This window comes from Sminthopsis crassicaudata, chromosome 4 (genome assembly GCF_048593235.1).
Source record: "Sminthopsis crassicaudata isolate SCR6 chromosome 4, ASM4859323v1, whole genome shotgun sequence".
In the NCBI taxonomy this organism is placed as follows: Eukaryota; Metazoa; Chordata; class Mammalia; order Dasyuromorphia; family Dasyuridae; genus Sminthopsis; species Sminthopsis crassicaudata.
The window spans coordinates 245,584,291-245,599,990 of NC_133620.1; the positions used below are offsets into that span (position 1 = coordinate 245,584,291).

A 15,700-nucleotide genomic window follows, 5' to 3' on the forward strand; every position below is an offset into this window, starting at 1 on the left:
GATTCCCTGACACATGAAGTAATGGACAATAGATTGATTTTAGATTATCTCTTGGTTGCTGAAGGAGGTGTATGTGTGATTGTTATTTATATAGCCTCCTTCTAGGACTTATGGACATGTATAATTCCTCATGTTGATTCATATTGTTTGTTACATCACTACTAGCCTGTGTTATATTACTATGTGCTTATGTAATACAAATGTTACCATGTGCTTATGTATACCTGTTTCAAGTAGAATACAGGTGGTCATGTCCTCCCTGACTTCTCAGGAAAAGACGTGAAAACCAAGGAAAATGGGGAGCTAAACCAGATATTGTTAGCAGGGCTGAAGAATTTTATAACTTACCCAGAATTCCCCCACTATCTGCTGTCCTCTACACAGTAATTTTTGTTAGTGAATTCTTATCCCAGAAGCTGGCTTCTTTGTGTTTATAACTATAGATTAGTGTATCATTGATCATTGTGTCTTCTGGAACATTTTCCATTGATCCACCACTCTATTTCTTAGCCAGTACCAAATGGTTTTGATGACTGCTGCTTTATAATATAGTTTTAGGTCTGGTACAGCTAGAACACTTTCATTTGCATTTTTTTCCATTAATTCTCTTGAAATTCTTGATCTTTTGGTCTTTCAGATGAGTTATGTTATTTTTTCTAGCTCTGTTAAATAATTTCTGGGAGTTTTATTGGTATAGCACTGAATAAATAGATGAATTTAGATAGAATTGTCATTTTATTATTATAATCCAGTGCATTAAATATGATTTGATTTATAGGTATAGTTTCCTTCTTTATTTCTTTTAATCAGATCTATTTTAATCAGGTCTTTTAATTAGAAATGCTTGAAAGTTAAATATCATTTGTTTTGTTAAATATCCATTTCCCTCCATAAAAGATTATATTAAAATTTTCTGGATAGATAGTGATTATACTCCTAATTCCTTTATTTTTTTTTAGTATATCATATTGCAAGCTCTCCAGTTTTTTAATGTGGAAGTTCCCAATTTTGTGTAATTCTGAGTATAGTTCCATGATATTTGAATTTGTTTGCAGAGAGAGGGGGCTTTGCTGGGGATTGCCCCAGACTCTAATCCTTGCTGCTGGTCCTCTTCTGTGAGGCTCACTGCTGCTGCTCATAGATCACTCTATTTTCCTACTCCAGTTAAGACAGACATTTCCTGTCTGGCTGGTAATCTGCTTCCCTATTCCTAGACGAATTCTGAGGTGATTTTCTAGTTGTATGGAGAGGAATTCAGGAAGACTTCAGAAGGTTCTTTCTTAATTCCACTGTTATGACACTGGAAATCCTCACTAGTTTATTTCTTGCTTTTGAATTTCACTGAGTACAAGACTGAGAATTGCGCTTCTCAGAGTTGAGATGTAATAAGCAGAATTTAAAAGTCTTGTGAGCACATTTAATAAGAATGGGATGTGCTTTTACAAGGACACACCAATAATTTTCTAACTTTATTGATTAGAAATCAATTTGGAGTTTCTGGTTATTGCAGAGATCAATTAGCTTATCTTTCTCTGAATCATTGTCAATTATTTTTTTCTGGCTCAGTATGAAAATGGTTTTGTAACTAAAGCTCATTTATTTGATTTTGGTCAGCAGAAACTGTTTTTTCAGCTGTCTCTATCAGATTTTCCAGATTAACTATTTTGCTATTTTTCATTTCTATCTTATTCCCTCATAATTTTTTTTCCAATCTACATTTTATTTTATTTTATTAACACTTCTACTTTCAGAATATGTGGTTATTTACCATATATTTTCTTTAGACTCCTGACAATGAGGATCTATACCTTTGGGGTTACAGAAGACCCAGACAAGGAAATTCTCATGTGGCTAGAACTTCAAAGTCTTCAAAGATCTGGCTAAGAGGTTTGTCACTCAATTCTGGAATTTTGGATTGTGGGTCCACATTTTTACCAAGGCCATGTTCCTCCCATTTTCTTTACATGTAGGTAAGAGTGATATAGGTAGAGTGATATACCTTCTCCACTACCCAAACTATTTTCCCTCTCTTGCTCTGAGAATTATAATGAAAACATTCAGTCTTTGACTTTACAAAGAACATGTCAATGGACTGGTTTCTAAATGCACTCATCATTTAGTAACATCTGAGACCATAACTACTTTCCCTAGATGCCTATCATCTAGATGAAGATATAAGACCACCATGACTTTCTCATTCTATATTTCTGACTTGATTTTTTGTACCTAAATAAAGGACCTTATATTTATCTCTATATGTGCTAAGTGGGGCAATGGATAAGGTGCCGGGCCAGGAGGCAGAAAGACTCATCTTCCTGAGTTCAAATCTCTCCTCTGATACTTACTAGCTGTGTGATCCTGCACAAGTCACATAACTCTGTTTACCTCAATTCTTCATCTGTAAAAAAAAAGCTGGAAAAGAAATTGGCAAATCACTCCAGTATCTTTGCCAACAAAACCTTGAAAAGGTGTCACAGAGAGTTACATAGGACTGAAAAATGATTGAGTGACAAGTGCTAGATGGCAAAATGGATTGACTACTAGACCTGAAAGACTAAAATTTAAATCCATTTTTTATACACAACCTGGCTGAGTTACCTTAGCAAAAGTATAATGAAACATAAAAACAGAGGCTAAAATATGTATTGTTTCCCCAATTAAAAATGAAAGCCAAGAATATCTTCTTTTTGCATTTGTATTCTCAGATTTCAGCACATAGTAAGTGTTTAAATGCTTTTCACTTATTCCCTCAATGACTATACAATATATCTTCTGATCCAGATAACCCTTTAAAGGCAATTCTACTGAAATAATTCTCATTTTATAGATAAAGAGACTGATACTCCAATATACTTAATGACATATACATTGTCACATAGATGTTGGATTAGATGTTTGAGCTCTCCTGACTCTATTGGCACTCTTTAGCCTACATCAAACTATTTCCCTTAATAACAGACATTCCTGTAACACTTTAAGGTTTTCAAACCACTTTTCCTCAATTATCTCATTTGATCTTTGCAATAACACTCTAAAGTGCATACATATCACCAGTACTATTATTCCCAGTACTGCAATAGATGGGAGGCATTGTGTCACCCGCTAATGGAAGTGTCCAGGGTAATTGCAGAAAAGATGCACTTACAGGGTGGTAAAGGTCTTTTGTGATCTTTTTCTCTGTAATTTTTGTATCTCAGGAAAAAGAATCCTGAATTATTAGAGTCCAGTGAATGAGTCCTTCATGCAACTAACCTTGACCAGTGTTTCTCATTCATAGAATCATGGATTATTAGCATTGAATGGGACCATAGAGACTTTAGACCAACCCTTATCCAAACAGTAATCCCAATATAACATTTCAGAGAAGTGGTTATTGAAGCTATGTACATTGATGTTGGAAGATCCCCTTTCTCCCATTGGAGCGCCATCTATTGTCATGGCACTTTGTTGACTCATATTAAACTTTTATTGTTCAGTCATTTCAGTCTATTCTAATTCTTTGTGATCTCTCTTTGTGGTTTTCTTGGCAGAAAAGAGGGTTGCTGTTTCCTTTTCCAGCTCATTTTACAGATGAGGAGCATGGGGCAAATGGTTTAGTGACTTGCCCAGCTTGTAGTCCACTAAAATCAGTGGTTTGTTTGTTTTTACACCAAGTCTAGCCATGTCTACTTCATCTTATATTTGTGTCTTGAGTTTTTATACTTAAAGGCCTTACATTTATCCCTATGTGTGTGAGACAGTATGAAGGATAGAGCAACAAGTCTAGAATCAAGAAAACTAAAGTTCAAATGACTCTTTAGACACTTTCTAATTGGGTAACCCCGAGTAAGTCACTTCACCTGTCTGCCTCAGTTGTTTCATCTATAAAATGGAAATAATAATAGCATCTAACTTCCATGATTTTTGTGAAGATAAAATAAAATGATATTTGTAAAACTTTTTGTAAACTTAAAATCATTATAAAAATACAAGCTTTTATCATTATTATTATTAATTGAATCTGTCCCATTATTTGTTTGTTGAATTATTTTTGGATCTTAATTCTATCATCCATTGAATTTGATATCCTTTCTAGTTCCATTTTACCCAACAAATTTATGTAGTCTGTTACTTATGCTTCACTTTAATTCAAGAAATGATGCAATGGAAAGAGCTATCAATTTGGAATCAGATGATTTGTCTTCAAATCTTGTCTCTATTGCTTATTACCTGTGTGATCTTGCGCAAGTCATTAAATATTTCTGAGTCTCATTTTCTTTATCTATAGAATAAGGGTTAGATTAGACAATCTCTAGTCTCTTTCAGCTTTTAAGTCTGTGATTATCCTATGTTGAAAAAAAAAAAAAAACAAAGTAGAGACAGGGCTCTGTGGCACTCCACTATAGAAAGGCCTTTCCCCTCATAGATTTGGACATAATAATAATTTCTCTATCTTTAATGAAATAATGGATAGAGACCATTTTGTGATTTTTTTTTTCTGAGGCAATTGGGGTTAAGTGACTTACCAAGGAAGTGTTAAGTGTCTGAGGACACATTTGAACTCAGGTCCTCCTGACTTAAATGTTGGTGCTCTATCCACTGTGCCATCTTGCTGCACTCCATTTTGTGAATCTTAAGGAACTATATAAACCACAACTATTGCTATTATTAATCACTGTTGTCTTGTTTTTATTTTTTCCTTATTGTCATTACTATTATTTGTCTAATCTTGCCCCAAATCCTATGCTGATCTATATTGTACTCATTACCCAGATAAAGGAGAAGGGTTGAAACTTGATACTCACTAATTTGAAGGCAGACACATAAAAGCCGATTATTGCATCCAAGTATGCATTTATATATGGAGAGAAATCCTTGACTTTGTTCTTTCCAAATCTATTACGGCCATTCTAGCTATTACAGATATGAACATATTAAATTTAATACTTGTGAACCCTTGAGTATATCAGGATGAATAGCCACTTGGGAAGTCTATACATATTTTTTTGCCCATCCTACCCCTCAAGTTTTATTCCCTTCTTTGAACTTCAGTACTTATTTATTGCTTGTTCCACACATGTAGCACTTAGTATATACTTCCTTATAGAGTTAGTCATTAGTTTATGTATATTTTCTGTTTTTCCCAATTACACTGTAAGTCAGATGAGGATGTATAGTGCTAGAAATTATAACATTCCTTTAAAGAGATTTTATAATTTGTTTTGCATAGTACCCTGATTATATATTGACTTTTCTTTCCTCCCCTGCTAATGTTTTCCCCTGAGATTTTCTTCTGTTTTTACTGTACATATCTTGTATATAAATAATTATTTGCATGTTGTCTTCCTTATTTGAATATGAACTCCTTGAAGATAAAGGATCATGATTTTGTCTTTATGTGTATTTGGGAATATGCTGGAGCTAGCTCAAACTGGCTCTTGAGCTGATGGTTAAATTTTCAGTATGAACATTTATATCTTGAAAATCAGCTAACACTATAAATCAGGGCTTGATTTATATTGTTGATTGCCTAGACTTAAGAAAATAATAGAAAAATGACAACAATGAAGATATTAAGTACAAAGGACATATGAAAGTAGATGCTATATGCATCCAGAGAAAGCAGTGATAAGTAGAAGCATGTATAGAATTTCACATATATAGATATACCATATCTATATATGTATGTATATTAATGAATGTATATATACATACATCCATATAGATTTGTATCTAATGGTAACCATCTCTAAGGTGGGGGTAGGAGAGAAGGAAGAAAATTAAAAACAAAATTTACATGATAACTTTGTTAAGTATTTAAAAGGAATAGCAAGTTGTATATGCTTTCATGTATAATCATCTTTTAAAAATTATACTATTATGGAAATGCTTAAATTAATTAAATAAGTTAAATAAAATTGAAAATAAATTAAAAATTAAAAATCAGCACCATAAAACTGCAGATTAAACTAAGAAAAAATTGTCTTATCTGGAGATACCATTCTTAAATACTTACCAGCATACCCCTATGTGTATCTCCTAGTACTTGACACAGTATAGTATCTGGCACAAAATAAACACTTAATAAATGCTTATTCACTTTCTTGGAGGAAATAGCGATAGGAAACCATTTGTTAAGTGCCTGCTGTGTGTCACTAAGCACTTCACAAATATCATTTTATTTGATCTTTACAACAACCCTTAGATGCTATTATTATTCCCCCTTTTTAGTTGAGGAAACTGAGGCAGTCAGGTTAACTTTCCCAAAGCCATATGAGTGTCTAAAGTTGGATTTAAACTTGAGTCTTTCTGATTCCAAGCCTAGAGCTTTATCTGCTACTCCATCTTGCTGCTTAGGAAGTATTAAAAAGAACAACAAAATCTGTGTTCCTCAAAATAGAGGTGGGTAATTCAGCATGAGAGTTGGGGGGTGAGGTGGGGTGGGAGAAATTCAGAATTACTGATATGTACTCCTAGACCTAATAAGTATACCAAGGATTAAGAAATAATCACTCAGTAAATTCATATTAATCACCTAAATGCCAGAAACTGTGCTAAGCACTCCAATGGCTCAGAAGACAGAATGACAGGTAGTGCTGATTTCTTCCTGATCCTATGTATCCCTTCAGAGAACATTGATTATGTTGTCTTGAGTTATGCCCTATTGTTCAGATTCTGCCACTGGCCAACTTCTTTGTCAGGCTTTAATACAGTTTCTTAGAATGCATCATGAAACTGCAATATGAAGAAATCAAAGAAAAGATGAAATAAATTTGTTAAAACTTCTCTTAGTAACTTCTTTTTCCTCTAAGCATGAATTTGTCACAAGTCATCCTCCTACACATCCATTGCTTCTTTTCTGCTCTGCTCTATAATGATGTTCACACCTTTGCCTAAAATTCTTTACCGCTGAAAATGATCTTCTGCAATTTGTCATAGGTGTTCACAAATATGAATATAGCATAATGTCTTGCCTTTGTATGTTTGTGTTGTCACTTATTCAAAGAATGGTATGGAGAAGGAAACTTCTAAAATCAATCAAGCAATTGATATGCAGATATTGATCTGTAAGCATAGTCTAAGAAAGTTTTTTAAGAAAAATAATATCCCACTAAGTAGTTCAATAGCAGTAGATATTTCTTCCCAGTTGTTCAAAAACAAACAAAAAAAGAGTAAAATCCCAGAATTTTTTTTACACACTCTTTTTCATGTTAACAGGAAGTCTAACATTGCTTGAAAGACTCAACAAAGCTGGGGTGCTTTTCAATTTAGTGTTTCCAGTGTATTTTGGGCATGTTTTCCTGTTTAAAAAATGTTCTTTCAAAAATCAGAGTAACTATGTTGAATGGGATATCTTTGTATGAATAGTCTTCCTTAATATTTCATGTTTCCTCTGATGTCCCTCTGACTTAGAATATTTGCTTTAAAATTCTAAGACCAGTTAATTTTATATAGTATTTTAAGTATCTTGAAGTAAAATAGTAAAAGAATAATGAAAGAATAGAAGGAAACTTTTAGTTAAGATATCTTCATTTCTTTTTTTTAATTTTAAAAAATATTTTTATTAAAGCTTTTTATTTATAAAACGTATGCATGAGTAATTTTTCAGCAATGACCCTTGCAAAACCTTCTGTTCCAAATTTTCCCCTCCTTTCTTCTATACCCTCCCCAAGACGGCAGGTAGTCCAATAAATTAAATATATTAAAATATAAGTTAAATCCGATATGTTTCTACATATTTATACAATTATCTTGCTGCACAAGAAAAATCAGATAAGAAGGGGAAAAACCTGCAAAAGAAAACAAAATGCAAGCAAACAACAACAGAGAGAATGAGAATGCTATGTTGTGGTCCACACTCAGTTCCCACAAGCCTCTTTCTGGGTACAGATGGCTCTCATCATCACTGAACAAATGGCACTGGTCTGAATCATCTCATTGTGAAGAGAGCCATGTTCATCAGATCTGATTATTGTATAGTCTTATTGTTGCTGTGTATAATGATCTCCTGCTTCTTCTCATTTCACTTAGTATCAGTTCATGTAAGTCTCTCCAGGCCTCTCTGAAGTCTTCCTGCTGGTCGTTTCTTACGGAATAATAATGTTCCATAAAATTCATATACCATAATTTATTCAGTCATTCTCCAATTGATGGGTATCCAGATATCTTCATTTCTTCAGGAAAAAATAGTTTTAAAACAATATTTTTTCCTACAGGTTTTAAATGGGCAATTATTTAGAATAGAAATTAAATTCTACAATATTATATTTATATCTACTTTGCAGATTAACAATAACCAGTTAATAATTTAAGTGATATAAGCAGCTTATATTTGTTATAAATTTTCTCAGCTGCTATCATAATCTTCACAATAAACCTGAGAAATTGATAAACAAATATTAATCTTATTTATTGATTATAAGATCAATAGAACATGCATCAATAGTATGTAGAACTGGAAGGAATCTTAATCTAATCAAACTATGTCATTTTATAGATGAAAAAACTGAAGTGCTGAGAATTTAAGTAACTTATTCTAGACCCTACCAGCATTCCTAGTGTGAAACACATTTCACTTACTACTTTAACTTCCAGAAGTGGGCAACAAATACAAGGATGGGACATGAGATGAGTAATTTTGAGAGTTAGGAAGAGAATGGGGGAGAACAAATGGTGGTCAAGTCAGAGATGTTCACATCCTGTCCCTCTCACCTATTTGTTTTGATGTTAGTTATTTTGACAGCAATCTTTCCTAGTGGAAAAGGCCAATAAACTTTCCCCCTAGTCAATAGGAGAAAAAATTTAGACCAAAGCAATGATAGAAAATTCGAATCTAATAAATACCCAGCACCAAGGTGTACTTGAATATTACAACATTTTGGCACCCAATGTGGACTAAGGACCCAAATTTCACTGAAGAAGTCCCGGTGACCAGGAAATAGGGTGAGTATTTTAACAGATAAACAGGGAACTTATTTTGTTAACTCTCTCATTTTCTAGCTGAGATGAGGCAGATATTAGGAAAAGATTCTCCCCCAACCCTATGACAAGGGAAAGCTCAATGTTGGCATAGAGACAGAGTGAGAAAACAGAGTGGGAGAACAAGACCTAATACTCCATGTCCAAAATGCAACAGAGGCTTCCATTGGGCATCAGAATGTAGACTGATTCAGGGAAACAGGATGAGGGGCCCAGTCTCAGGGCTCAAAACAAGAACTATTCGGGGCATGATGGCAGCCAATGCTACACCCAGAGAGCCTTTAGAAGTTCAGTATTCAAACATGACCAATCAGCCAGGAAGCAACCTGATGGGAGAAAGGGATTACAATTGGGGAGAATAAAGTTGTATGAAGCTGGGGCAACTGAGATATCCCCCTGGAGAGGTGAAATCTGTTTCTCTCCAGCCTATAGATTCCTTGCCTCCAGGCACAGTAGGCTTGACCATTTCACCTCCTGAGAGTACTTACAAAACAGTGTCCATCCATACACTGATGTGGGAAACTGGGGAATGTGTAGATAATATCCCAGTCACTAATACAGGTAGACAATGAATGACTTATCAACTAGGAGAAGTAGTAGCATCAGGTTTACTTATACAGACTCCTAATAGGCAATCTAGTGATAGTTGCCCAGATTCTCAGTCCAAGCAACAGAATGCAGGAATATACTGGACAGCAGCTATGATAGCTGACCAACCTATGCTCACTATCTATATAAATGGCATACCATTAGAAGGATTGGTAGATACAGGTGCAGATCATACAATCAATAGAGGTGCCAAAGATTAAGGTAAACACCTATATGTCTGTTGAAGGAGGATCAATAGCAGCTGAAATTAGTGCTACCTCTTTGAGATGGACATTTGAAGGTGAAACAGGAGTTTTTACTCCTTTTATAGGTGAAAAAAATCCCCATCAATCTGTGGGGAAGAAACATTTTACAACAATTAGGATTACAAATGAGTACTTTGGTTTTTAAGGCAGGGCTGCTGTTGAAGGCCTGCCAACACTTTCACTTGTTCTTATCCAATGGAAAACTGATACACCAGTGTGGATAGAACAGTGGCCCTTAGGCAATTTGACCAAGAACACTTACAACCTTCTCTAAGTCATTGGAATTCCCCAGTATTTGTTGTAAGAAAGAAATCTGGAAAATGGAGGATGTTGACTGATTTAAGAAAAGTAAATGAACAGATGGAAACTATGGGAACTCTTCAGCCTAGACTGAACCTCTTTGGGTTATAGCCGTTAAGGATTGTTTCTATTCTATCCCTCTAGATATATGAGGATATGAAAAGAGGGATATGAAAAGAAGGATGTGCACCTGAGGAACAAATGTTAGAAGCATGTCTACAAAAGACAATAAAAACACTAAAGAACTACAAATTGCACATAGCTCCAGAAAAAATTAAAAGACATGCTCGTTTTCAATATTTAGGATATGAAGTATACCCTAAGGTGCTTACAGTACAAAAACTTTCCTTAAGAAGAAAGAAGCTAAACACCTTAAATGACTTTCAGAAATTGATAGGCGATATCCAATGGATGTGTCCAGTATTATGCTTGACTACCTATCAATTGTAACTATTGTATGACATATTAAGCGAGACAGTGCTTTAAACTCACCACGCTTACAAAAGAAGCTCAAGAGGCTTTGAAAGAAGTTGAACTGGCATTATCTAATGTGGTTGAAAGAGTCACTCAAAAACCCTTGGAAATATCAGTTTTTGCTACACAAGAGGCACCCACAGCAGTCCTTCATCAAGGACACAGTGTGATAGAGTGGGTGAACCTCCCCAGCACGAATAAAACAAAACCTTACTCCTTACCCAGTGCTTGTGACTAGAATTTTATTAAAGGCCATTAAGAGAGTAGTACAATTATCTAGGATAAGACCTGATAAGATATACACCTTTTATAACAATGCACAAATTAATGTATGCTATGATACCATCCCAGCGTAGTAAATTTTATTGGGCACAACTCCAAATTTTACACATGGGTCTCCATTAAAGACAATTAGGCTATTACATAATCAATGATGGATTCTTGAAAAAAAGGTTTCTAAAGTTACTCTTAAAGGACCAACCATCTTTACAGATGCATCCAAACATAATATTCTGTATACTCTCATGACTTAACTATAAAGAGAGTAGTCAGAACTCCTTTTCAGTCCACTCAGAAGAATGAATTGTATGCAATCATTCTAGCTCTTATGATCCAGGAGATAAAAATATAATATCTGATTCAACCTATTTAGCAGGTGTGGTACAAAGAATTGCCAGAGCCCAAATAACATTTGTAGCTTCCTATATATATCAACTCTTTAAGGAACTTCAAGAGCAAATGAGAAAGCATCCAGGTAAGATTTATGTCTTGCATGTCCACTCACATAGTGGACTTCCAGGTCCTATTTTTGATGGTAATTCAAAGGCAGATAGTCTTCTAACTATGTTGGCCAGTACGCCTTTATTTCAGGAAGCCCAAGAATCTCATTTTATATATCATCAGTTTCCTCAAACTTTACATTTGCAATTTGGAATAACAAGAGAAGAAGCTAAGAGCATAATAAAAGACTGTACAACTTGCCTTCCTTTCCATGCTCCTACGCTCCCTCCAGGGAAAAACCCTTGTGGTTTGAGTGTTATGCCACAGTCTCCTTGAACTGTTCTACTTCATTTTCTCTGCATTAGTTTCCCTGAATTATATCTCCATTGTCCTGAGCCAGCATGCAACCCCTGCCTTTTTTCCTGTCCATTAAGACTGCACTACCCCTTCTAAACATTCCAAAAGATAAGACTAGTTCAGATACTTAATTTACACTTTTACTTCTGTTTATTCAGACATTCTGACTCTGGCTTCCTAGTAAGAATTTATAGTTTTCCCCCCAACCTACTAGAGCCAAATTTATGGTCTTGAGACTCCCTGCTCTTTTCTTCCTGCCTTTGTTTCTCTTCTTGCTAAATCCTATAAAAAACATTGCATTCTCACATTCACCACTGGATACTTTGAGAGGAGAGTCCTGTCCAGTCAATCAATTAAACTCTCCAATAAATAAAATATTAAAACTCTCTAATCTCTATCTTGCCTCAGTTTCTCTGGCATTACAAGAGACCCAATAAAATCTGGCAAATGGATGTGACCCATTATAAATCTTTTTGTCGTCTGTCTTTTATCCATGTTGTGGTAGACACCTTTTCAGGATTCACATTTTCAATACCAGCAGCAAAAGAGACAGCCCAGTGGTCACTGAATTCCTTATACAAGCATTTGCAATTATCGGTGTGCCACAAGCAATAAAAACAGACAGTGGACCTGCATATACTTCTAAACATATTGCACACTTTTGTGCACAGTATAAGATTTTATACACCACTGGCATACTCTTTAATTCTCAAGGACAGGCAATAGTAGGAGAAACAGAGATATTAAGACACTGCTCCAAAAACAAAAGAAAGGGGGAGTCACAGTTAACCCTAGAGAACTTCTAAATCTAGCCCTTTATGCTATTAACTTCTTGATCTTTGACAAAGATGCACTGGCTCTGGCAGACAGGTTTTATACCCCACCGGAAGGACACTGTCCAATGCAAGCAGCTCCATTGTCTTTATCTAAAGGTGATGTGGAGAGACCAGAAAGTGGTGAATGGAAGGGACCAGATAGGTTAACTGCTTGGCGGAGAGGATTTACTTGTATCTCTACAGATGGAGTAGGAATCAGGTGGGTGCCAACAAGCTGTATTCGCCTTGTCCATCACAGAGAGATGGAGCAGACCCTTGAAACAAAGGAGAAAACCCAAGAAACATCGAGTGGTTCTATTGCTGCCTGTGCCCACTGGCAGTTATGGCAATTGACTCATGGACATCAAAAATTGTTAATGAGATTGATGCAGGACTTGAAAACCCTGAGAAATCATTGAATTCTCTGAGAGATGAAGAAACTGTTGCAGGACTTCAAAAACTTGTGGGGATCATTGGAAGCAATGGACAATAGATTGGTTTGGGACTATGAGGCATATGTGTGATGGATGTTTACATACCCTCGTTCTATGACCTCTGGAAATCTTTTACAAGACCAGTTGATTCATGTTTGTTATATCATTACTTGCATGTACAATTCATGTTTGTTACTCCACATTGGGCCTGCACTGACTGTGGGGAGAGTCAGCACTAATAGCCTGTGCGTTATTGCTATGTGCTTGTGTAATACCTCCCATGCTGATGGGTTTGTGCATACCTGCTTCTAGTAAGATCCTTCAGCCCAGAAACCTGCTGACAGTATCTGGTTTGAGTCCCCATTTCCCTTTGATGTTTTCATCTCATTTCCTGAGAAGTCAGGGATGGTGTGACCACATGTGTTCTCCTAAAACAAAAGAAAGCAGGACATGTAGAGGGATGAAACTATGAAAATGTGTGCTTGAATCAGACAACTGAGTGCTTAAGGCTAATTACCTATTCAGATGTGAGACAATGACTCTATTAGTGTATGTTTGCATAAATGGCTCTTCTCACAGTTTGGTGCTGGCTCAATGTTTGATGTTAAGATAATCATAGGCAAGGATTAGAGGGTGGGGTGACAAAGACCAGAGACTCACTTTATGGCAAGAGGAGGAGAAAAGTTGGTGGCAAGTCTCATGGCACTTTGTTTCCTTTACTTATTCCCCTAACCCCCAAGGACTTTAATTTATCCTGACTGGTTGATCCTGAAGCCTCCAGGGAGCTGGCTTGGACTTAACAGTGGTCAAGTCAGAAATGTTCACATCCTGTCCCTCTCACCCATTTGTGTTGATGTTGGTTACTTTGACAGCAATCTTTCCTAGGGGAAAAGGCCAATAAACTTTCCCCCAGGTCAATAGGAGAAAAATTTAGACCAAAGCAATGGTAGAAAATTAGGATCTAATAAATACCCAGCACCAACCCTCTCTACTCAAGCTGTACTCCTCAACTCCAGCATTGCCTCAGTTGCTAAGATTACTGCCAATGAGAAACCTTGGAAAGATAACTTTGCCATGTTACCTCAGGGACTGAGTGGGAGGAATAGAACTCCTGGGATTTAGGCCTTCCTCTAGTTTGGGGAATTTATTCAGAGACTAGAGGATCCCAGAGTTATGAGTGCTGGATGCATTGATATTAATGTGATTTGATTCATTTTTATAATTCTGATTAAACAACTGTAAACAAAAACCTCAATAGAAATGCTGGAAGAATGGAAATTAAGCCCCAAGAAAATCACATTAGCACAATGAAGTGGGTGCTGGATTCAACATTAAAGTTCAAATCTAAGTTCAAATTTGGATTCTTCTTTCTAACTATGCAATCTTCGTCAAGTATTTCCCTTAATCTCTCCAAGCCTGTTTCCTCCTCTGTAAAATGGAGAGGTGTTCACTATCGGATCTCTGAGGTCTCTTTTGGTTCTAGATCTGTGAATTGTGTTTGTGTTTGTGCTTAGTAAACAATGCTCACAGACATGTGGTGCATAATAATTAACTGATTAGATATTTGATATCAACCTCAGACTAACGAGAAAAGTGCCATCATTCTCAAAGATATGAAGCCAAAGAGTGATTGGCATCCAGCTAGCTCACTCAGAGCCACAGGGAACCTGACATAGTGTTCTCTGATGTTAGATGGTATATATAATCAATGAAGCTGAATGCTTGATTGACAGCAGAAACCTTGATCTTCAGTGCTGAAGAGAACCAAGCACTGATCACAGAACCTCCACAGCTATCCCACTGATAAGTGACAGGCTTGCATTTCCTGCAAAACATTCTGCATTCGGGGCTTTTATTATTATTGTTATTATTATTATTATTATTATTATTATTATTATTATTATTATTACAGAGTATTGTCCCTGAGGTGGGGGGGAGGGGGAGAAGGGTAACAAGTTTCATTTGTGTTTAACAAGTTAAGAATACTTGCTATAGGCAAAGATCCATGATATACAGTGCTTCTGAGCATATAAAATTGACTATAGTAACCAAAACCTTTTTTTTTTTTTTTTCCTTAAGGGCTATACCAATTCACGTCAGCAACCAGGGTCAGAAGAATTCGACCTTTTCACACTCAGAGTCCTGTATTGAAAACAACATGTTTTGATAGATGGTCTAGACCTAGACATTACATTGTATATGTGATTTCATTATTCTTTTCCTGTTGCAGTTAAAAAAACATAATTTTTGACATTGTTCTTGGGAAAGGTACGTCAGTTTACTCCCCCATGGCTCTACTCACTATCCTGTAACTTCCAAACCAAAATATCTCTCCTGGATCACAATTCCCCTATGTTTGTTGTTTGGCTCCATTAGAATATGTAATACTCCATCTGGGTTTACTCTACTCATTTGCACTAGACTAGCAATTTAGGATCTCAGAAGGCAATGAATAATATTCCCTTCAGGTCTCTAGGGCTTTTGCTGAAGGGTTGTGACTTCTAACGCTACTGATCAAGAATTCCCATTTGATGTACTCCCTCATATTGCTTATACCCATTGCTTTTTGCTTTTACAGAAGATGTTTAGTGATATAGCAAGAATCACTGGGGATATAAAATTAATCCTCTCAAACTGGAGGCATGCTTTCCCCTCTGCACATACATTATCCTTAGGAAAAAGGGACTTAAACTTTAGCACTTTAGGCACATACATAAGGAACACATGGGACTAAGGGTATCTTGAGACTCTTGGTTCTGGGAGTTCTTTTTTAACTTTGAAGAAACCC

The 15,700-nt window shown here is 35.9% G+C and overlaps 1 protein-coding gene across 1 annotated transcript in view; it reads left to right on the plus strand.

Annotated features, from left to right (window-relative positions):
• Positions 1 to 15,106, plus strand: part of LMBRD1 (LMBR1 domain containing 1) — a 275,804-nt gene extending 260,698 nt beyond the window's left edge. Inside the window, exon 17 of the mRNA XM_074310578.1 lies at positions 14,992 to 15,106. The gene's annotated coding sequence lies outside the window, so the exon portion shown is untranslated. The remainder of the gene's footprint in view (positions 1 to 14,991) is intronic.
• Positions 15,107 to 15,700: the final 594 nt, after the last annotated feature.